Here is a 24,514-nt window from a genome sequence, read left to right as displayed (position 1 = left end):
ACTAGCTTTTTTGAAGGTTTCAACAAGCCTGTTTATTTTTTTTTTTAAGTTTATTTATTTTGATACAGAGAGAGAGAGAGCATGGTGCACACATGGGCAGGGGAGGGACGGAGAGAGAAGGAGAGAGAGAATTCCAAGCAGGCTTTGTGTTGTCAGTACAGAGCCCCACACGGGGCTCCATCTCATGAGCCACGAGATCATGACCTGAGCTGAGATCAAGAGCCAGATGCTTAACTGACTGAGCCACCCAGGTGCCCCCAACAAGCCTTTTTAAAATTTGTGCTTGTAAGGAGTGTGGTAGTTAATCATGCATTTACTGTCACATCTCCTATCCGTTAGCTTGGATGAGATAAATTACTATAAAGATAAACACAAAAGACTTTGAGCATCATTTCTTATAAGATTGTCTTTGGGCAATTTTTTTTTTTTTAATGTCCTATAAGATTTGGGTGCCTTATTTGGGTTTCTGTCCGTGGAGAGTAATAGCCAGTTGCTTGCTGAATTCCAGCATTCAAAATAGAAAACAGTAGTTTTTTGAAATAACTTTGTAATCCTTCTGGTTATAAAACCAAAAGTTTTGGTATGCTGCATTTATTATATTTATGATTTTCCTCTTTTCATTTTACCAACTTATAATCTTTTAACCTCAGCAGTTTTCTTATGGGATTTTGAATATTTTTAGTTTTATACATCATATTGCAATATTAGACCATAGTAATCATTTTGCCTGGAATCTTTAAATATTTTTAAAGTGGTTTGAAGAATACATTTAAAAAGTTATCCTTCTGAGTAGCAAAAGTAAATTAATTCACTGCTGTTTTATTGAATTAGGATACCGAAAACACTTATACAGGTATGATCTTTTGGTATTTATATTTTTGGAGTGTTACTACTGAGCGAGTAACCTTATGCAAACTTTAAAATTCAGCTGGATTATTTATACCTGTTAGTTGCTCGAAGTGAGATATTAGATGAATCATAGAGACCACAATTTGGCAACTTTTAAAAGAGAGTTACAATTGGAGACACTTCTAGGCTTCCAGAAGTGTTTAGAATCTAGGAAATTAAAAAAAAAAAGTCTCAAGTAGTTATGGAATTAGTTGTGAGTTTAGAAACTTCATGTTAACTCTTAAAAAGTGAGAACAAACTGAGGGCTGATGGGGGGTGGGAGGGAGGGGAGGGTGGGTGATGGGTATTGAGGAGGGCACCTTTTGGGATGAGCACTGGGTGTTGTATGGAAACCAATTTGACAAGAAATTTTCATATATTAAAAAAATAAAAAAAAAGAAGAAAGAAATAAGAAACTTCATGTTAGTAAGCAAATTCAAATTAATTAATGTTATAAAAGTTAACAAAAATAAAATTGAGCTGTTTCATTCATTTTTTTATTCACAGAGAAACATTTTTAGGGGTACGAGGTACTGAGATAGCTATAGATATGAAGTGATATAGTATGTGCTTTTTCTCTTAACTTTTTTCTTACTCCTTCCCCTCCTACTTTCTTTTAGTCCTTTCATAGTATAAACATTTTGCCTTACTCCTAAATTAGAAACCTTGGAAATTTACTAAGTTTATTTCTCTTCTTCCATTTTTATGTCTAGGTGCCCCCATTTTTTCCTCTTATTCTTTGTCAGTCCTCCCATTTCTGAAGCTACTATGCCAGTTTCATTGCTAGTACGCTACACCACCACTGGAATTATCTTTCAAAAATACCAAGTGCCTGATAATTGATTCAGCCGTTTTTCTATGCTGCTAATGATCACCAACATTATCCGGTTTAGATTTCCTTTATTTCTTTTTGAGAAGAAGCTAATAGGTAGTGAGATCAATAAAGGAACAGTAGTTTGGTAGTGAAGTAAGTGATGGGAAAGTCATGAGCCACGCAGCAGAAAAAATAAATCTTAAATAATTGAGTCCTTTGTAGAGCTAACTTATTATCTGTTCTCTTTCTTATTATAATTAGTTTCGTCCACTTCTGTTTTCTGAGAAAGCTTCCCCAGAATTCTAGAATACTTTCACAGACTTTCCTCCAGCATAATCAAGTATGGTTTGAGTTTTTCTTTTTGCATAGTTTGAACAGGATAAATTACGGTGTTCATGGATAAAAGGTGACAGGTAATGTTATAAAAAGGCAACAGATTAAAAAAAGGAACTCTGAAACAAATGGAATGACATAAGGAGGAGTAGTTAATGAGATGTGGAATAATTTAATTAGTCTGGAACTGAGAATTTAGAATACAAAATAAAATTATGGACAATGCTTAAACTTTCAGCTTATTTAATCTAAAATAATTTCTTCAAAAATCTTATTTTCATGTTAGTTACAGGAACACACTTAAAAGAAGGGAGTACTTTAATTACAAATATGTTTACTTCCTTATTGTACTGTGGAAGATGTGTACTTTGAAAAGTCCCATGCCTTATGTCTGCCAGAGGAAATGGATGAAGACTAAAGCTTAATGGAATTTTTCATCTCATGGAGTCAGGTTGAATCTGCAGCTCTCTTAGGGAAACCACAGTTCCTGGAATTTTCTAACTTTTCTCAGGGCTTAGACTGATCTTCAGGATTGGAATGAACCCCAAGTTCCCAAAGCAACTCTCAGAATTGACTGGCTTCTTTTGGTTTATTTATATATACAGAGTGATTGAGACTGATCCGTTTCTTATTCTAAAGCTAATTCAAACTTGGTACTTAGAGCTTGGTTCTAAATGAATCCTAAATGTAACCAAGATTTGGGAAGAAAAGTTATCTTGTTGGCACCAAGAGAAATAGTAGAAGATATAATCTTTAAATCACAAAAAGTTATTTTCTTGCATTGTATATACGTTGGTTTCTGTCTTGCCTGGAGCTTCTGGTAGTGTGGGATCTAACTTGGTACCGACTGTGGTTAGTGAAAATGAGCATGACTGTGAGAAAATAATGTTATATACTGTTTCAAGATGACGAGTCATTTAGGAAGCAAAGATATGCTTTATTATTAGAACAATGTGGAAGCATTTCATTTACCATAAAAGACAGAAAGAAAGATTTATATTGTGTCAGTACTTTTGGGATTTTTGGCTGTGTAAAGGTTTATAGAGTTAAGGGATTTCATGAACAGAGTGAGTAATGGTCAGGTAAATCACACTTAATATTGCCTTTAAATTAATATAGCATGTTATAATGGTTAAGACCATGTGGCCTCTGGGTTCCAATCACATGGATTCAAATCCCAGCTTTACCAGTTGTTAATGATAAGATCTTGGGCAAGTTAGTGTGCTCAAGCTCCTCTTAGCTTTTTTAAATTTTTAAATTTTTAAATTTGTAAATTATTGTTATTTTGAGAGGGAGGGAGGGAGGGAGGGAGGGGGAGAGAGAGAGAGAGAGAGAGAGAGAGAGAGAGAGAGAGAGAGAGAGAGAGAGACACCGCATGTGCTGAAGAGCATAAGTCAGGGAGGGGTAGAGAGAGGGGGAGAGAGAATCCCAAGCAGGCTCAGCGCTGTAATTGCAGAACCTGAGGATGAGCTCGATCCCATGACGGTGAAATCATGAGCTGAGCTGAAATCAAGAGTCAGATACTTAACTGACTGAGCCACCCAGGTGCCCCTGTTTTTTTGTTTGTTTGTTTGTTTGTTGAGTGGTTAGGGTGGAGGTGAGGAGACATTAAATGAGATATACCATGTAAATATCAGCAGCACAGTATAGTAGTAATGTTATTGTTACTGAAGTTCTTTTTCAAGCAACTTTTATTATCTTTAGTTTTCTATTCCCTATCATGGTCCTGATGTAAATCACGGGATCAAAAACAGAAACCTGAATGGGTATTTTTTTTGGGGCCATAAAAACACAAGGAGATATTATGTCATAAACTTAAAATTTTAACTGCCCATATTTAGCTTCACAGATAATATGTCTTAACAACATCCATCTTGAAATTTCAAAATAAAAAAAATTAAATTCAGTTAGCCTTGGATGAAAGTTTGGAGTTTTGGAATTTGTTATTTGAGAGAGAGAGAGAGAGAGAGAATGTGCACACAACAAGTTGGGGAGAGGGGCAGAGGGAGGGGAAGGACGGAGGGAGGGAGGGAGGGAGAGAGAGAGAGAGAAAGAGAAAACGAGAACACATCTCAAGCAGGCTCCATGCTAAGCATGGAGCCTGATGTGGGACTTGATTCCATGACTCTGAGATCATGACTTGAACCAAAATCAAGAATTGGATGCTCCACTGACTGAGCCACACATGTGCCCCATGGAATTTGTTAGAACCTTTAGGTCACTAGAATGTTGTTAAGGCAGCCCTGACTCAGGGCACCAGTAGATCAAGTTGATGGGAGCCGCTGGGACAATGATTGGACTATATGCTTCCACAGTGACAGCTGTGGTTCATGTAGAAGGAAAGATAGACATACTTTCATTTTTAAGTGATCTGAAGTGTCTGGAAATAGAGTAGACATTTTCTTTTTTGAATGCTGCTTTGGTACCAGTATATATTAGTTTTCATTGGTGTCACTTGACAGGGTTACATGTAATCTCGTTATCCATCTTTTGAATAACTATTACTGTATTAGACCCTCTTACATAAGTACAGGATTCTTTAATCAAATATATATATTTTTTTTTCACCAAAGGTTAACTTTTGTGGCAAAATGTTCTTTATGAACCATTCATCTCCTTTAAACATTCCTGTGTCTTTTGACAAATATATCCCTAGATGACTTAGTTTTAATCATAAGACTAAAATCTATATTAAGGAAAATAAGTTTTGATGGAGGCATTTTATGTATCATTAAAACTACTTTTGTTTAATTATCCTTCTTTCCATTGGGAAGGAACCTTGACAGTAGTTGTTAAGAAAAATATCGGAAATGTTTATATTAAGTTGGGTACAATTTAATTGGACTAAAAAAATATATATGTTTAACAAATAATTTAAAAAACACATGCTAAAGAATGGAAAGTGGTTGCTGTAGGTAGATATCTTTTAGAAAGCTTGAAGGGGCATCTTTTCCATTTCTGTGTCAGAATCCTTGAGAAGATCTGCTTGGCAGTCTCCATTTTTAAGAAGCTTCTCAGGGGGTGCCTGGATGGCTTGGTTGGTTAAGCGTCTGACTCTCCGGCCAAGTCATGATCTCACTGGTTCATGAGATCGAGCCTCAAGGCGGGCTCTGTGCTGACAGCATGGAGCCTGCTTGGGGTTCTCTCTCTCCCTTCCTCTCTTTGCCCCTCTCTCATGCATGCACACACACTCTCTCTCAAAATAAATAAATAAACTTAAAAAAAAAAAAAACCTCCCAGGTGATTTTTGTGCATTGTAATGTTTTAGAAACATTGCTGAACTCTCCACCTACAGCTTTTATCATATTAGCATCTGCTCTTTTGATGGAAACTACTCTTCCTCCATGAGGGGAAGAACAAGGATGAGCTGAGGTACTGTACCTGATGACCTGCCCTGACCTATGCTGTGAAATATCCCAAACTTTCAGTGTCAGTCTTAGTTTCTGCTCTAAGCCCTCTCTCAACTGTGACTCCTGTGGTGACGGATCATGTGAATGGTGATAACACACTTTATATGTTCCCTGAAGTGTCAGTATTTCCTAGCAAGGTAGGAATTGCAGATGAGGATATTTAAGAGAGCTTAAGTGGTCTTCTGGGGCCAGGTTTGAAACTGAGGTAAATTTATTTTAAAGATCGATACCTGCTACCCTCCTTTTGAGTGGAAAGAAAATGGGCTGTGGATTCAGATATGCTTGGGTTGGAAGTGTGCCTCTCATTTATTGGCTTTACTAGCAACTCTAAACACTTCCCTAACTTCGGTATCTGCATCTAAAAAGTAGGCTCAATAATTGTTCAATTCTAAGGTTATTGTGAGGATTAATGACCTGATGCACATTTTTAGAATGCTTCAGCATATTTTTAATAGTTTTTAACCCAAGTAGGCATTTCAGTAAATGATGACTATTATTTAGCAACTTAAGATAAGGCATATATGCCTTATGAAGTTAACCATTTACAAGCTATATGATTTTGTCACATTATGAAGTATATATTTTTTTCTGTTCCAATGTGGTATGATAGCTAGAAACAAGGAAGATACAACATGTGCATAGGGAATTTTTCAGGGGGGAAAAGCAATGTAGGTGCCTTTTTTGTTGTTGTTGCTACCCATATCCTAGTAAGTTCTAAATTTGATTCTAGCCCAGACCTTTCTTAAATCTCCAGACTATTATAGCTCTGATGTTTACATTGAAATCCCTGCAAGACATCTCCAACAGGTAATCCTTTAATATGCCCTAGTGTAATTTGGTCTCTTTCCTCCAACAGCAGATCTTCTTCCAGGTTTCCTTATATCACTGAATGGAATTGTTATCCAGCTTCATTCGCCACAAAATTGAATCTTTTACCAAATTCTTCTGTTAGCCCATAAATCTTCCTGCCTTCTCTCCCCATCTTTAACACCACCACTTTAGTCTAATCTGTCACCTCACACCTAACTCCTCCCCTTTACCTTTCTTGCTCGTCTCCGTAACTCAGCCAAATTTGGTAATTTTTCAATGTGTAATTGATCGATACTATATTTAAAACCCTGTGGTAATTTTGCCTTATTGACTTCTGCCCCATTTTGTCTCACATATGTTCCCTCTCTAGCTGTGACTGGCCCTTCTGCTTCTCTTTCTTGACTCAGAATATGCTTTTCTCATAATGCTTTGAGACCTTAGTACTTGCTGTTCCTAGACTGCCCCATACTTTTCAGATCTCATCTTAAGTAGTCTTTAGGTCTTTGCTGACCTCTGGGCTAAATCAAATCTCCTGTTATTAAATCTCATGGCTTACCCCTTCCCCTGTTTTTAATAGCGTTGATCTCTGTTTACAGTTACGTATTTGCATCGTTATTGGATACTGTCTGATATCCCAAGTAAAATGTAAGTTCTATGAGGGTTGAGAATTTCCGTGTTTACAAAGGCCTAGAACAGCCCTGACAACAGATGAGAAGTAATAAATGACTGCCTGAAATACATAACTAGGCAATTAAAATACAAAGTGTTTAATTCTAAAGTGAGGTAAGTACAGATGGAGTCACAGTGTTGGCATATTAAACATTGTTATTTGGGAATACTTTAGTTATTGTAGCATTTGTTTGATCAGCCTCTAATTTTACTTTTTCTATTAAAAATAAAGATAAGTAGTATTTTGAATTTTAAATTTCCCAGTACAGATTAAGATCTTTCAGAAGTTGATTGTACTTGAATGTAGCTTCAGAGTCAAAACTTCCCCCTTTCCTCACATCTGCACGGGATTTGGAAGCTTACAATTCAAAAACATATAGCTGGTTACATACTTCCTGATGCTTACCATATGGAGCATGTTCATGTATGTTTGTTGCCTACGGCATAACAATTTTAAAATGCTACCAGAATTTTCAAAGTCAAATAATCATAGATTTTATAGTAGGTTTCTCAGCTTTTATAAAAATTAAAAAGGAATCAAGAAGATTAATATAATGTTGGAATTAAGCTTCTGTGTTGCTCGTTGGTATTTGGACCTCAAGTTAGGTGCATGACTGTTGTTGGCAGCTTGAACTTTTATTCTGAAGACTCTTAAGACTTTAGTATTTTCTTGGAAGTTGGTTTATTACTGTTGTTTACATTTTAAAATTAGTGCTTTGAATAAGATTTTGGTTTCCATCTCTCCTGAATTCTCCCTAGGAGTGCACAACTTCAAAAATAAAGAGGCACAGTCAGCAGAAAAACGAGGTGGTCTGAGCATTTATGCGTTAAATATGCATGTTAATTAGGAAAAAAATTAGAAAAATATGAAAACAGATGTTACATAAATTATTGCAGTCCCAGGGCAGCAGTAACTTATACACTGACAATAATTTTTATATGTGCATGTGTATATCTATTTCTAGATTTTCTCAATATTTATGCAATTCCATAGAGGATAACTAGAAAAAGAACTGGTATATCCTTTCAGTGAGACTAATGGTAAACATGTTCTCTGCATATAGATGGCTGAAGAAGTCTAGTTTCATACAGTATTCCTGTAGAGATAAAGCCTCTGTTAGCTAACTCTGCCTTGTAGGTCTTTTTCTCCTTTTTGGTTTCTCTGATGGCATGCCAATAAAATATTTCATTGGATATATCCTGTCAGAGCAAGAAAGTAAATTACTTTCGGAGCAATGTATGACATGTAGAATTGACCTGAGTGTAAAGTATGTATTTAGAAATAAAACAAATTATAACTACTCAGGATACTGATTATATTAGCAGTTTTTCTTTGGTTATGAATAGCCATTATGAAGTAATAGCCATCATTCTCTGAATAGTATTGACACAGTAGTGTGACAATATAGATTAACTATTATATAAACACACATTTGTGAAATACACATATATTGGAATAGTTGAGAGATATTTGAATGTCCTTCATTCTAAAGAGCCACTCATAAAATAAAAATTTTTTTTATTATTTTTAAATAAAATTTATTTAAATTTTTTTATTAAATAAAATTTATTTAAATAATTTAAAATTTATTAAATAAATTTAATAAATAAAATTTATTAAATATATAAATAAATACAAAATAAATAAAATTTATTAAATAAAATTTATTTAAATAATTTAAAATTAAATAAAAATTATTTTTACAAAGGAAAGATAAGAAATGGAGACATGTAGCAATTTTTAGCTCAACCATACAGAAAAAGCATGTGACTATATTACTGTCCAAGGAGGCGTAGACTGTATTTAGGTATCTTTCACACATATATTGTATAATTTAGAAATGAATTGTTGGTAATTTTTCAGATAAGATTGAAAGTTAAAATAAGGAAATGCTACATCAGAACGTAATAAATCATTCTCTTTATCAAACAAACAGAACATGAATTGTATTCAATACAAGAGCATAAAAGTTTCTGGACATCTGTTTAGAGGTCAATGCCACATTCATCTGTTCTTTACAAATCATACTTTGTTACTTGGTTTTAATAGCATATGATGCTAAAATGTGTTTTAAATAATTTCTTTTGACTCTCAGTAGGTTTCAGTTATATCTGTTGTCATAATGCTTTTCAGTTCTGTGGTATTGATTTATGTTTCACATTATAGTACCTAATTACTTTTGTCCTTTTGTACATATGTTGAGCTACTAATAAGTTCTAACAGGTTATAGGGAGTAAACTATATAGAATGAAATCTAGAGAAAAGTGATAGTAATGTTTAGTAATTTGATATTATTATTAAGAGGTTCTTTACTTACGTTAGATAGCTATTTAAGGAAGTCAGTTGTCATTCTTGCAGATTTCATGTAGATTGTATCTGTGTCATATGACTTATGGAAGAATATTAATTACAGGTGATAAGACATTTTTCTTTTTCTTTATGCAAAAAAGCTAGGGAAATTACTTTTTACATCACAAATAATATTTACTTGTTGCACTGATACATCAGTATTTGAATTTGACATTTTATTAATGTTTGGAATCCTTTTCAATGGAATTTTTCCCCATGTTTGTTTTCAAATGGCAGTTTTCCATTTTTTAATTCTTTGTAATTTTAGTACTTGCTATTATTTTACTATGTATTAGAATAGTGTGTTTATTATTTGAACACTTTCATGTCAATGAAATGAAGTTGTAATGTGATTTGTTTCATATGGAGGTGTTTTAGATTTAAAGTTTTTGTAGTACCATTTATTTTAAGTAAAATAAAATGGCTTCCTTTCTTCCAGAAGTTAAAATAGATGATAGAAAGAGTGATTAGTGAGTAGGCTTACACTTGTCCAAAAGCTTAAAATAGTATGACCTAAATTTTTTCAGCTTGCCTTTTTATTGTTTGCTTTGGTTCAGGGTTCCTTTTGGGATAGGAATGTGTGAGGCTATTTTATTTATTTATTTTTCTAGGTATTTGCTTCTTTGTCAGAAGCTTGGTTGAGGGAAAACTCAAGTGATCTCTATTTCTTCATTCTTCTTTGCTTCCTGTTTGCCAACCAAGACTTGTATTTGGAGAACTCTGTTGTACTGAATCTGAAGTCATCTTCAGATTAGAGCATGCATTTTCAGGTGTCAGTTAGATTTCTGGATCAATAAAGGTCTCCTGAAAGGTAAGCATATATTTATTCAAAATGTACATTTAAAAATTGGATGCTATCAGTATCTGTCTTAGTCTCTGGGCTGCTGTAACAAAAATTCCATAGACTTGGTGACCTGCAAACAGCAGAAATTTATTTGTAACAATTCTCACAGTCTTCACAGAGACTGAGAAGTCCAAGATAAAGGTGCCAGCAGATGCAGTGCTTGATTCACAGACCACCATCTTCTTTGTGTGTCCTCACATGGTGGAAGGAGTGAGAAACCTCTCGAAGGTCTCTTCTTATAAGGACACTAATCTCATTCATGAGGGTTCCACCTGTCATAGACTCTGGGTCTGGAGTCCTCTCTTGTCCAGCAAGAAAGTGGGATGCAGGACTAAAAATGCAAGAGAGGCTAATGTCCTGGGAGGAGACAAAAGTCCCCAGTAAGAGTCCTTGCTCTGTTTTTATGAGGATCAGAAGGCTTACAAGTGTGATGGACATGCACAAAGAGACAACGAAACCATGAACATGAACTCATGGGTGGGGGGAGGGGAAGAGGGTTTTGGAGATACGTGGTGTTAGAGGTTTGGGTAAATACAAAACAAAATCTGGGTGGAAGGTTGTTTACAGCAGAAGAGAGGCCCCACCTCTGTTTACCTAAACTGGCCTAGGGGACAAGAAAGCCTGAGCTTGCTACCTCACAGTCAGCAAGGCATCTTTCTTTTGCTAATTAGCTCTGCTCTGGGCAACTTTGCCCCACTGTGGTCTGTAGCCCTATTTACCTGTTTACCTAATTTGGTCCTTCCTTCCTGTGAAAGCAGCTTTCTGCTGTACTAAGTTAGGGGGCCTTTCTGCCCTGAATACCTAATCTTGTTTACCTCATCTTGGATGTTTTCTTCCTGAGATTCCCTGTTCCTATACCTTTGTCCTATACTGGGGGCCTTTGCCCCATTTACCTAATGTTATTTACCTAAGCTTGTTTACCCAAACTTGGGTGTGTATATCCTATGACTTTCTATTTCTTTATGCCTTGTTAACTCATCCCTGCAAGCTCAGGGAATTCCTAAGCTTATTCCACATCTCCACCCTTATAATCTATATTCCCATTTCATCGTGTATTCCCATTACATTGGGAATTAAGATTTCAACATGTGAGTTTGGGGGGGGGCATAAACACTTATCAATAAAATATCCTTATTATAGTAATATGTTCTGGAGATTCATTTGTGTGTGCGTGTGCGTGTGCGTGCATGCACGCGTGCGTTTACACAATCTGCCAGATTTAGATTGTAGGCTTTTTCAGGGAATGATGTTGTTCTCTAACAGTTACTCAGAGTTCCCTGATTACTTTCTTTCCACTTCTTACATCTATCTAGTCATCAGTTTCCAATCTTTTCCTTACCCTTTCCCGTATTGTTTTCCTTCTCCTTTAACTGAGCCTTCATAGGGGGCCTTAAAAAATGTTTTCCTGCCAGCGTACTTCCAGCACATTCCATATAGAAGGCTTTTGGTATCCATATCTCTTTCTGTCCCCCTCCCCGCCACCTTCATTAAATTTGTTAAAGGAGTACCAAACTAGAATTATTGAACTTAGAGTTGAAGGTGTCTCAGATAGGAGGAATTCACATTTATTTTAACACAACCATTGTAAGGAATAAAATTTACATTTATGAGCCAATTTCCACAGGCATAAATGTACCAATGAAAGTGAAACAAAAGCTGAAATAGTTTTTACCCTAGCTACCTGGAATGTGTGCAGTGCTCTATTCTATTCTAATCTTTGTATATTTTTCTTACTACATGCTGCTTCCCATAACTAAATTTATTTCCCTGTCTAATAACGGATTGCCTTTGCAATTTCAGAAACCATACTTTACATCACCTGTGTGTAAATCATACTTTACATCACTTGCTCATGACTGACTCATTGGGAAGTAAATGGAATCCATTTGTTTTCTATCTCAGTCAAGCTGCCCTTTATCTATCTTTTCCATGCTTCTCCTCTCTCTCTATATTCACTACAAGCTATCACATGTTGTGGTCAAAAAGCTGGGTAACTGCTGGGAAACACCAGAGCACTTAGTTGGTTCTTCTATAGTGAGAACACAGGTACAAATGGTCATATCTCAAAATTTGAAGAAGGGATAAACCTTAGATAGAACCATCCCTTGTAGTTAAGTATATATTTCTTTATTCTCTTCTTGCTTGGTCTCTCTATGTAAATTGTATGTGCATGCTGATGCCCTCAAATCATTCTGGGTTTAACACATTTTTAACTTTTTAAGTCCTCTATATCAGCTTAGAATAACCCAGATCCTTTTGCAAAGTGATCTCTTTCAGTACCCATTCCCATCACATTTATCATTTTTGTCCTTTAAAAAATTGCAAGCATTTTTTCTGATTATAAAAGTAAAAGCTGTGGTAGAAAGGATGGAATATATAGAAAAGTAAAAAGATGATAAAAATTATCCCTAATCAAATGCAGAAAAAGAAATTCTAAGAGAGAAGTTCATAGTGAAAAATGTTAACAGTAAGAAAAAAGAAAGAGCTCAAATAACTATATACCTAAAGGAACTAGAAAAAGAACAAACTAGGCCGTAAGGTAAGAGAATAACAAAGAGCAAAAATAAATGAAAATGAGACAAAAATGACAAGAGAAAATATCAGTGAAAGTAAGAGCTATTTTTTCCAAAATACAGACAAAACTAGCTACATGTAAAAAAAAAAAAAAAAAAAAAAAAAAAAAAAAGAGGACTCAAAAGATAAAATTAGAAATGAAAGAGGAGATATTATAACTGACACCATAGAAATACGAAGATCAGGGGTGCCTGGGTGGCTCAGTCATTTGAGTGTCCGACTTTGGATCAGGTCATGATCTCACAGTTTGTGAGTTTGAGCCCCACATTGGGCTCTGTGCTGACAGTGTGGAGCCTGGATCCCGTTTTGAGTTCTGTGTCTGCCTCTGTCTTTGTGCCTCCCCTGCTCATGCTCTGTTTCTCTCTTTCTCAAAAACAAATAAACATTAAAAAAAGAAAAGAAAAGAAATATAAAGATCATAAGAGACTACTGTGAACAATTATACACCAAAGAATTAGGCACCTGGAAGAACAGAGAAATTCCTGAAAACTTAGAACTTACCAAAGCTAAATCATGTCAAATAGAAAATTCGAACAGACCAATCACTAGTAAGGAGATTGAGTAATCAAAAACCTCCCAAGAAAGAAGAGTACAGGACCTGATGCCTTCACAGGTGAATTCTACCAAACATTTAAAGTAGAATTAATGCCATTCCGTTTCAAACTCTTCCAAAAAATAGAAGAGGAGGGAATACAGTTGACCCTTAAACAACATAGATTTGAACTGATGTGGATTCACTTTTATGTGGACTTTTTTGATAAATATAATATTGTACATGTGTTTTATCTTAATGATTTTCTTAATAACAATTTCTTTCCTCTCTCTTTGTTGTAAGAATATAGTATATAGTACTTATAAATACAAAATGTGTGTTAATTGACTGTTCGTGTTATTGGTAAAGCTTCCAGTCAGTAGTAGGCTAGTAGTAAAGTGTTTGGGGAGTCAAAAGTTATCCATGGATTTTTCAACTGCATGGGGTGCCAATGTGCCCAACCTCCACATTGTTTTAAGAGTCAGCTGTATTTCCAAAGCCATTTTATGAGGCCAATATTACCCTGACACCAAAACTGGATAAGGATGCTACAATGGAAGAAAATTACAGGCCAACATTCCTGATAAATGTAGATGCAAAACTCTTGTACAAATTGAACAGAAGTAAATTCAACAGTCCCTTAAAACGGTCATATACCATGATCAAGTGGGATTTATTCCAGGGAAGCAAGGATGGTTCAACATCCACAAATCAGTCAGTGTGATATACCACATTCATAAAATGAAGGACAAAAATCAAATGATAATCTCAGTAGATGCAGAAAAAGCATTTGACCAAATTCAACATTCATTTATGATAAAAACTGCCAACAAAGTGAGTGTAGAGGGAATGTACCTCAACGTGATAAAGGCAGTATATGACAGGTCCACAGCTTACATCATACTGAATATTGAAAGCTGAAAGCTTTTCTTCTAAGATCAGAAATAAGACAAGAATGGCCAAACTTGCCTTTTCCCCCCTTTGCAAGGACCTAACTGTTCTTTACTTGGATTTTTCATCAGAGTTATTTTTGCAGTGAGTAATTATGATGGATGAGGTAATGTTCCCTATATACAAAGAGCCAGTCTCACCATTTTTATTTGACATAGTACTGGAAATCCTGGTGAGATCTGGCAAGAAAAAGAAATAAAAGGTATTCAATTTGGATAAAATGATATTTGGTGATAAAATAATATTTTTGTAAGGTTATCTACTGCCTTTGAAGAAATATCTCACATATCCTGGACTTTTATGAACCAGTAAACCAGAGCTTCCTGGGCCTTTTGCTGAAGTGTCATTCTCAGATTTCTTTTCGTTATATTGCTGGATTTGCTCCAATATTGCTTGGATCTCATTGTCATCTTTATTCCTAGGTTTCCTTTAAGTAAATTTTCAGAAGGTTAAATGGTGAAAGGTGTATTTTCTGACTTGTGCATATTAGATAATTTTTTATTGTTTTTCTAAAATATTTTTCTTTTATTCTCACAGTTGATTGATCATTTTGCTGGGTATTTCTAGATTTAAAATGATTTTTCTCAAAACATCAAAGACTTCATCTTTTTCTGCCATCCATTGTTCCTCCTGAGAACTTTGAAGCCGCTGTCACTGAAAAGTGTTCTAGGTGATATCACAGTGAAAACAAAATAGAGATAATTCTTAACTTCATTAAGCTTGAGTTTTAAGGTAGAGAAGTCCACAAGAAGCAAGATAAATGCATTAAATATATAGTAGGTTAGATGGTTGTGCTATGAAGGCAAGAGTTGCAAAGGCTCTGATGTGAGAATATTGCTTATGTGTTTACAGAACAACAGAGTGGTCAGTGAGGCTGTAGCAAAGTGAGGTGAGAGGAGTAGCGATTAAACTGTAGAGGAATCTGGGAATTATCATCTGGTTTATTGTTTAAAAGAATTACAGTTAATTTAAAATCAATTAACAATTGGGGTGCCTGGGTGAATTAGTTGGTTAAGCCTCTGACCCTTGATTCCAGCTCAAGTCATGATCTCATGGTTTGTGAGTTCTAGCCCCACATCTGCTTGGGATTCTTTCTCTCTCCTTCCCCTACTTGTGTGCGCGCGCTCTCTCTCTCTCTCTCTCTCTCTCTCTCTCTCTTTCAAAAATAAATAAACATTAAAAAATTTTTTAAAAATCAATAATTTTAAGGGAGCAAGGTAGAAGCAGAAGGACCATGCAGAAGGTTAGAGCTGAGAGATGATTGTGGTTTGAACAACAGGATTTCCTGATGGATTAGATTTGAACTCTGAGAGAAAGAAGAGTCAAGAATGACTCCAGTAATGTTTTGGTCTAAATAATAGGAGAGATGGAGTTTCATTTGATGAAGAAGGGGAAGATTATACAGGCTGTGTGTTAAGGGGTTTGGGGGAAGGCCAGGAATTTGGTATTAAACATGTTGAGTTAGAGATGTTTATTATATATTCAAGTGGCAAGGTCAAGAGGACAGATAGACTGGACCAGAGTTCAGGTGAGAGGTCTGGGATAAAGGAGAGACCATGGAAGTTGTCAGTTATAGATGGTATTTTTAAAGGGTTATATTGACACAGTCCAGTAAATATAGCTAGAGGAAATTGAAGGTTCTAGCTTTGGAACACCTTAGGTAAACAGGTAAGGAAAAGTAGAATTACTAGTAGAGAAGTCCAGGGACGGAAAACCCAGTGAGGTAGAAGGAAAACTTCTTTGGCTTTCAGAATATCTGTAAGCTAATGAAGCTAGATGGTATAAATATTTGAAGAAAGGGAAATGATCATCCATGACAAATGTTGCTGAAAGATGAAGTTATGGATGAACTGTGAATTGACTGTTGGATTTAGCAATGGGAAGTCATTGGTGATTTCAGAAGAGTAGTTTCAGTAAAGGACAAAATCTGATTAGAGTGGGTTCAAGGGAGAGTGGAAGGAGAAACATGTGGCAGCTTAACAGCAAAGCTGAGGTCCAGACAGTTTTTTGTTTTGTTTTGTTTTGTTTTGTTTTGTTTTGTTTTGTTTTGTTTTTAAGTAGAAGAGAAGCAGCATGCATCAATCAGTATTGAGAATGCTCCAATAAAGAATTCCTTGGTCACTGAGCTGGAAGACATTTTGAGTAATACCTCCTGAAGATTCATCAATTCACTTGTGCACTTAGGACACCTCTACTGAGAGGATATTTGGTCGACTGTCACTTTACTTAGTACTCTGTCTTGGGGAGCATCCACTGTTATGGATGCAATAGAAATAAGATGACATGTGCCTCTTGTGACTTTATTTTGATTCCCTCTAAATGCAGGTTCTAGCTTATTGCATTACTTTTTAGGCAAGAATAAAAGTTCTCACATTTTCTTTTGATATGTACCCACATTACATCCTTGTCCAATATGTGAAATACACTATTTTGTGGTGAGTCTGACCAGTACTTCATTGGCTGACTCTGAGAAGGGTCTTCAGGGAATTCTTTTTATAGGTGAATAGTTTAGGTGTTAAAGAGCACTCCTTCATCATATTCTTAGTTGCTTCCCTGTTAAAAACAAACAAACAAACAAAAAACTTTATTATTTAACATCATTTAATGTGTCTCCTTTCCTGGGCTTCAAGTATACATTTGTCCAGTGGGTTGCCATTTTGTCATCTGGGACTTGGTTTCTGGTTTAGGTTACTGACTGAAACCATTTGCAGTGACTTTCCCTTTTTAAGTGCAAAATTTTATGCAAAAATCTTTTTTTTTCTTTCTTTTTTTTTAATTTTTTTTTTTTAACGTTTATTTATTTTTGAGACAGAGAGAGACAGAGCATGAACGGGGGAGGGTCAGAGGGAGGGAGACACAGAATCTGAAACAGGCTCCAGGCTCTGAGCTGTCAGCACAGAGCCTGACGCGGGGCTCGAACTCACGGACCGCGAGATCATGACCTGAGCCGAAGTCGGCCGCTTAACCGACTGAGCCACCCAGGCGCCCCGTAAAAATCTTAATGCAAAAACCCCAGCTGTCTCATTCTGACATGCTTGTGTTCCTTTGCAAGGTAATAGTGATGTCCATCCTCAAACCTCTAATAGTTCTGAGTTAAACAAGACGAGCCATTGTCTCTGTGCGGTTTTATGATAGTGGCATATTTTGAGTAACACATAAGGATGGTTTTTAAATCCTGTTCACTGAATTGAAAAACTTTAAGTGGAGATGTTTGAGAACGTAGGGAGAGGGTCAAAGCGTAATTCACTGTTTATAGACTCTAAAATGTCATCAGCTTTGAGAGTAGAATCAATCTGAATTCGTCTCTTCATTTGATCAACAGATATTTATTAACTGTTTACCCTATGGCAGGTACTCAGCTAACTTTTAAATACATATGTCATTTTAAGATGTTTTCCTTTATGTTTTGCTAAGTTTATTGTGAATATTTTTAGTTTTTGATATACATGTGCTGTACATTAACTCTCACCTTTTGATAATGGATAAACAGCCAACTCTAGATAGAAATGTGGAAAAGACAGAATCTGTTTCACATTCTCTTTGTTACTCACTTTTAAAAAAGACTTAATGAACAGTGAAATTGACCAACAGTTTCACCTCCTCCTCTTTGCAGTTCTCCTAGTTTTTGTGGTACCTAGTAGACCTGAAAGAAGCATCTCGGAAGGGAGAAGTAATATGACCATATAATCAGACAAATAGACAATGGATCCTTTATAATTGCGAGGTGGCCTCATTTCTATTTTACATAGAAATTTGAAGTCTTTACTTGAGGTTATTCCCATTTAGGTAGGAGTAGTCTGTGAACAGCTCACTCATTTAGAGAGGATTTTAAAGAAGTCTTTAATTTGTAATTATTTGACCGTTATTAAACCAACATTTCATTGTTGAGACAGGATAAGGTTTTAGTTATTAAAACTATGTGTTCAGGATATAAAAATGACATGAACTAATTTTGCCTCAACTTAAGAGTTACTTAATTTTTTCAATATATGTAGTGAGATATTGGCTGGATATTTTGAAAGCCTAAATTACTTGGAATGTATTTGAAACCTCTCTTCTTATGTACTTCTGTTCAAAATGTTACTTATTTTTGGATCATTTATAGTGTAGGCTTAAAGTTTGGAGTTTTACATTTCCAGTCTTATAAAGACTTATAAATATATTTATGTTCTATTCAAACTAAATCATTTTATCTACATAATAGTCATTCAGCTGTAGCTGTCTGGAATAAAATTTCTGGAAGTAGGTAGCCATTTTCCACATGAAATAACCATTTAAAAGTGCTTTTCATCTGATAGCATGTATTTTAATTTTTATAAATAGCACAGAACAATGGAAATATTTATGTAGCTAAGGGAGATTATCAGCTCCGGTTCAATAGTATGTTGTTTGGCATTAGTAGGCTGAGGATATTTTATAATTTTTAAAAAATACTTTTATTATTTTTATAAAATACATGTGCTCCTGTTATATCTTGTGTGTTAATCTAATTTCCTATCGTAGTCACCGATTAAAAGGAAATTGTGTACCAGTGGGGTTCTAAAACCTTGACATTATTTTAATCTGATAACAAATGGGTTTAAGTTCATGTTCTTTCAGTTGTTGGCAACAAATCTAAACCTGTATTTTTTGGATTTATGAGGATAAGTCCTGCTTTGGCAATCTTGTAGATCCTCCAGAGAATAGTTAAACAGTGATTAATCATTGTTTCTTCACTGAGTGTGCAGAAAAGAATGGAAAAGCTGCATTTCACACTTCTGAAGCAATTAATCCCCATGATCTTAGCCAGGTTTGTCTTGTAGATAAGTCGGGATACAAAACGGTACCTAATTTATCAATGTATGCATGCCATAAAGTATAAAACACACAATTTATTTCATATCATTTATAGTCAAATGTAAAAAAAGAGTGACTTTGCCATATCCAAGAGTGTTTCCTACATTACCTTCATATAAACTAAGTACCAGAGATTACAATGGGATTCCTGTTTATTGTGCACATCTGGTGCAGTCACTATGCATTTTCTCATTCACTTGCTGGCATTTTTAGTGATTGTGGCATAAATCACCTTGCTAATCAGAAACATAAGTGACGGGAAGTCATCTCCTTTTTTTGAACAATGGGAAAAAACATATGGCTTCTCAGACAGGACTTGGCTGTTATACTATTTATGTGGCATTATATTCTGTATTTAGAATTTCATATTAATTGCAGCGGTTTGATTGAAGGCATGGAATACGCAGGTTTGTGGTCAAAGTATTTGTTTTGTACCATTTTCAGAACAAACAGAAGAAGGTAAAATTAAATGCCTTGTATTAAAACATTTTTTTAATAAAAACTACTTTGGGACGAGTTTTTAAGGTTAAGATGAATTAAAGAAAATACATATATTTTAAAATGTGTAGATGTTTCTATGGATGCATAGATATAATAATTACAAGTTTCAATTTAGTTTTCAATTATACCTCTTTCAAAACACTGTATGGATTAGAGTAAAAATTACTGTCCTGCAAGTGCTAAAATATAAATGACAGTAATTTGCTTTTCTAGTAGTAGTGTTTCAAGATGGATTGCATTTTTAATGAATTATTAGTTATTAGTTGGAACCACTTCTGCGCATACTATAACTGAAAGATGAAGTAAAGCTTTGTAAGGTAGGAGAAATTTATACCTGCAGTCTTCAAAGTGGATTGGCTGCTATTTGTTATACAATGCTTGCTATAGATTTGAAGGTATTTTTCTTTTTCCTCAGTAGTCACTTAATTCTCAAAAGGTAGTGACTATAACGGCCTTTCATCCTTACTTGGCTTTTTAATACCTAACTTCTTTATCACTTATCGCTTTCCATTTTCTTACTACTGAGTGGTAAGGAAAGATTTATTTGAATGTTTGCATTTCAAGTGAAAATGTATTTGTTCAGAGAACCTTACGTCTTTTACAGTTTTCTAGATTACATGTAACGATAAATTAGGCAAATTTTTAAACAAATATTTCAGAGCCTATTTATTCAAATGTGTGTTATTTCCTTTGAAGTAGTCCCTTTGGGGAAGATGTATACATAATCCATTAATCAACGTATTTTAGGAATGTCTCTTTTTGAATTTTCTTCAGTGGAATTGATGTATAGCTGCCCAAAATGGATACTTTGAGGGGAGATAAGATCCATTTTGTGTATATATGTGCAAGTATTTTCGTTAAAAAAAAAATCAATCAATCATAATAGCTTGTGCTACAGACTGTATATATCTTGTAGATAATTGGACACTCTGCATAGAAATAGAGTTTTGAAAAACTGCCTGAATTTTAAATAAATGGTCACACCTACCCATTTTGTTTTAGACATCTTTTGTGATACCGTCTCAAGGACCACCTGCAGTCGAGTCCACAAATTGAATAAACGTGACATAAGGAGAGACTGTTTTTTTTCTGTTGTCCTTGCTTGTTTAAAAAATGCCACCACCTACATTCTCTAAGGTAGAGTGTGCTATTTTAAAAAATATATTTACAATTGAATTGAGACTTTTCTAGATTAAAATTACCTAATCCTTAAAATTACCTGAAATTTATACCATACTGCCTCAGTTCTTGTCCATGTGTATTTTCTTTTTATTTCCTTCATGCCTTTAAAGCTTCCTCCTCCTCATTCCCCTGTTTGTTTTTTTTTTAAGATTGAGATACATTTGTTGTTTAGAACAATTTTAAAGTCATACAATTTTAAGCACGTATTTTTTTCTTCACCAAAATATAAAAATTATAGAGGGATAGGTTAAAATCTAAGAAATATGCAATTTATAAGATGGCTAAAAGTACCCAAATAAATGACGAAGAGTAAAGAGTTCTATTTTTAGTGAGTGAACACTTTGGAATTTGTTAGTAATGGAGCTTTGAGGAAAAATTTCTTATATAGAGTGCTTGATGGGAAAAATATATTAACCTAAAGCATTTGCTTATTCATCGTGTTTATAAAGCCAGAAATTTAATTTCTAAATGTGTATCATTTTTTGAATGGAATTGAACTACTAGTAATGTTGATATTTATTGTACATTTTGTCTAAAATTTGCTTTTTCAGAGAATTTGAATTATTCTTTTTCCTATAGTCTGTTCTTTGTCTCATTTATACTTATACTTGTTGGTGTATCTTACCCTCAAAAGTAGATTCTGATTTGAATGGAATTTGCTAGAAAAGCTATTGTTCTTTCCTTGTGTTCTCATGGCTTAAAGAAGGAATCCTCCCATTGTAGGGATAAATGTACTGGTAATTCCTGGCCAGGGGGATTATCGCTTGTTGTTCCACTCTATAGCTACCCCTTTCCTACCTTGGTGTTCTTCTGGAAGTACCTTTTGGAACGTTGACAGAGGCAGAATGCCTCCTACTGCTGAAGCGCTTTGGGTAGGTGGTGTGCCACTGTTGGCATAATCACAGTAAAGTCCAGATAAAAATATTAACTTGTGTTGCCCGGATGGCTCAGTTGGTTAAGTATCTGACTCTTGATCTTGGCTCAGGTCATGGTCTCACAGTTTGTGACTTTGAGTCCTATATCAGGCTCTGTGCTGGTTGTGCAGAGCCTGCGTGGGATTCTCTCTCTCCTCCTCTCCCTATCCCCCTACTTCTCTGTCAAAATAAATGAATAAACATAAAAGAATAAACATAAATAAATATAAAAGAAAGGTTAATTTGTGAGCTATTTCCCAAAAGGGAGGCTTTTATTTCTGATTGGAAAATTTGCTTTGGGTGGCAAATATAATTCAGAGATTTTAATGTGAAAAATTTTTTAATTTCATTTGTTGATTTTGAGAGAGACACAGATAGCACAAGATGGGGAGGGGCAGAGAGCGAGGGACAGAGAATCTCAAGCAGGCTCTGCACTGTCCGCACAGAGCCCCACACGTGGCTCAAACCCACGAACTGTGAGATCATGACCTGAGCCTAAACCCGGAGTCCTATGCTTAACCGACAGCCACCCAGGCGTCCCTAATGTGAAATCTTTAATGGAGTGTATTGAGTATGAAAAACACGGAGCAAGAAAGGATATTCCATGTTTAAATAGTTCGACTTTTTGTTGTTGTTGGTTGGTTGGTTTTTGTGTTTAAGACTCTTTCAGGGTAGAGTATTATCAGTGAGGCCCTCGAGTACCACTTCAGGAGTTCAGCCATATCTGGGATGTGGTGACCAGCAGGATTGGCCTGCCGATAGTCTTTAATGTGTAGGAACAAAAGTGATTTTTTTTTTTTTTAAGGAAAATGAAAGAATAAAGAGCCAGACCTGGTGTTACAGTATTAGTTGTTAGAGAGGCAGCATTTTGGAGTTCATCCAGGGATCTGTTTTCTGGTCCAGATGTCTTAGGCCTTGTGTCGGAGACCTGTGGAGATAGAAAGGTGGGTGGGCTGTGAGAAAACAAATACTAACAACAGGAGGATAAAGAGAAATACCGTAAGGTACTTGGGGACGAGCAAGTATCCTCTCGCTTGTATCTTCTAAGCTCAGAGACCAGTAGAAAGGCATTCTTTCTCCTCTTTGCCACGATCCACAGGGTAATTGGCATTTTACAGACTGCGTTTTGCTGGCAGTGTTAGAAAGGCGTGGGGCAGCAGTGCTGCTTGGCAGAGCAGTAGTTAGAGCAGAGGTCAGCAGGACTCAGGGCGAGTGGGCGTCCGCTGAAGAAGCCGCAGTGGTCTCTGTCAGTGACAGTGGCCGCCAGTAATCAACAGTACAGAGCAAAGGCAATACCTGGGTGGAAATAACAGATGAGGCCCACCCAAGCTTAATTTGGAGGGAATGGAGTCAGCTGACCTCAAATACCACACAGAGAGAGGCACAAAGAGGGGTGAGATGATCAATGTGTATGGTAGGTGACTGCCAGCTGATTGGTCTTGCTCATGAATACATATGAGATACTTGAGGATGACTCCTTGAAATGTTCTGGAGAACAATTTATAGGGGCTTGTCATCCTGCACTGTGGATCGCATTAGAGTTCTCTAGAGAAACAGATCCAATAGGAGATGTACATATAAAACAGGTATTGGCGCGTGTGGTTGTGGAAGCTAAGAGGTGATGGGGTTTGGGAGTGGTGATGGTGGGGCGTCCAGAGCTGATGGCCAAGAAAAAATTCTTGAGAATTTGGTGCAAAAAAGGTGATTTTATTAAAGCACTGGGACAGGACCTGTGGGCAGAAAGGGCTGCTCTGGGGTTGTGAAGAGTGACTGGTTATAAACTATGGAGATGGGGGTGGGGTAAAAGAAAAAGATTTTCAAAAGTACTTTCATATGCTAAATTTAGAGGCCTCTTGATACTGGAGGTCTTGCTATTGTCAGGCTAAGGTTGTTTTTCCCTATAGTAAGTCATAAACATTAAGACAGTAGAGAGTTTCTGGAGGAATATTTTACCCTGTATTTGCCTCAAGTATTTGTCAATGGGTTGCAGGCTATAAAGAAATTTAATTTTATCTACATTTTCTTCTTGCCTTTGTTCCCTACATCACTATGGAGGGGAGGGTGATGTTAGGGCTCCAGGAAACTGAGTCTGTAGGTTTCTGGAGATTAGGCTATTGATAAGATTGCTTTTTTCTTTTAATTTACTAAGACATTTGAAAACTGATTGGAGACTCTTGTCCTGTATGACTGTGATCTCTATCAGTTAGCCATTTGTTTTTCCCTTTCCTTTGTTCTTGGGCTTCCAGGAGTGCCTGAAGAATGTCACACATATCCCACGGGAGGGGGGGAGGCTGGGGGGTGGGGAGGGTTAGCTTGTGCTTTGCCCTAAGCTTGCCTTTGGCTCCCTCATCAGGAAGTCCCAAGATATGCCCTCTGCAAGCCGGAGAACCAGGAAAGCCTGTGGTGCAATTCGTTCTGAGTCTGAAGGCCTGAGAATTGGGGTGATAAATGTTGGGGGCGGGGAGATAGTCAAATCCTGGTCTGAGTCTAAGTATCTCAGCTGATGCTGAGACAGTGAATTTGCCTTTCCTCCATGTTTTGTTCTATTCAGGCCCTCACTGTATTGGATTATGCCCACCCATATTAGTGAGGGCATTTTCTTTACTCCGTCTGATTCAGATGTTAATCTCTGTGTCTCTCATAACATTTTACCAGCTATCTTAGCATCCATTAGGTCCATCAAGTTGACATATCATATTAGCCATCACGGAGATGAAGGTGAGAACCAGCAAGTATGAGTTACATTATTTTGTAAAATAGCTTACAAATACTAAGGATCTTTTTTTTCCCCTGTTTTCCACAGAACATTTTGCTTAGTTACCAATGGTGGCAAAAAGTATTCTAGGTGTTGGATCAACCAAGTTAAAATAGGATTCTTTCCCTTGGGAGCTTGCAGTTTATAGCAC

At 36.0% G+C, this 24,514-nt stretch overlaps 1 protein-coding gene across 9 annotated transcripts in view; it reads left to right on the top strand.

Annotated features, from left to right (window-relative positions):
* TBC1D5 (TBC1 domain family member 5) overlaps nucleotides 1-24,514 on the top strand; it is a 536,588-nt gene that overhangs the window by 125,157 nt on the left and 386,917 nt on the right. For 2 of the 9 annotated variants that reach the window (XM_042999058.1, XM_042999059.1), the window contains one exon: nucleotides 9,886-10,085. The exons of 6 other annotated variants lie outside the window; for them this stretch is intronic. The gene's annotated coding sequence lies outside the window, so the exon portion shown is untranslated. Of the gene's footprint in view, nucleotides 1-5,251; nucleotides 7,039-9,885; nucleotides 10,086-24,514 lie in introns of those variants that run through there. One more of the 9 variants, XM_042999061.1, reaches the window with a different exon arrangement.

Source organism: Panthera tigris, chromosome C2 (assembly GCF_018350195.1).
Source record: "Panthera tigris isolate Pti1 chromosome C2, P.tigris_Pti1_mat1.1, whole genome shotgun sequence".
Taxonomy (NCBI): domain Eukaryota; kingdom Metazoa; phylum Chordata; class Mammalia; order Carnivora; family Felidae; genus Panthera; species Panthera tigris.
The sequence above is the reverse complement of the archived record's forward strand: the minus strand, read 5'-3'. Positions and strand labels throughout refer to the sequence as shown.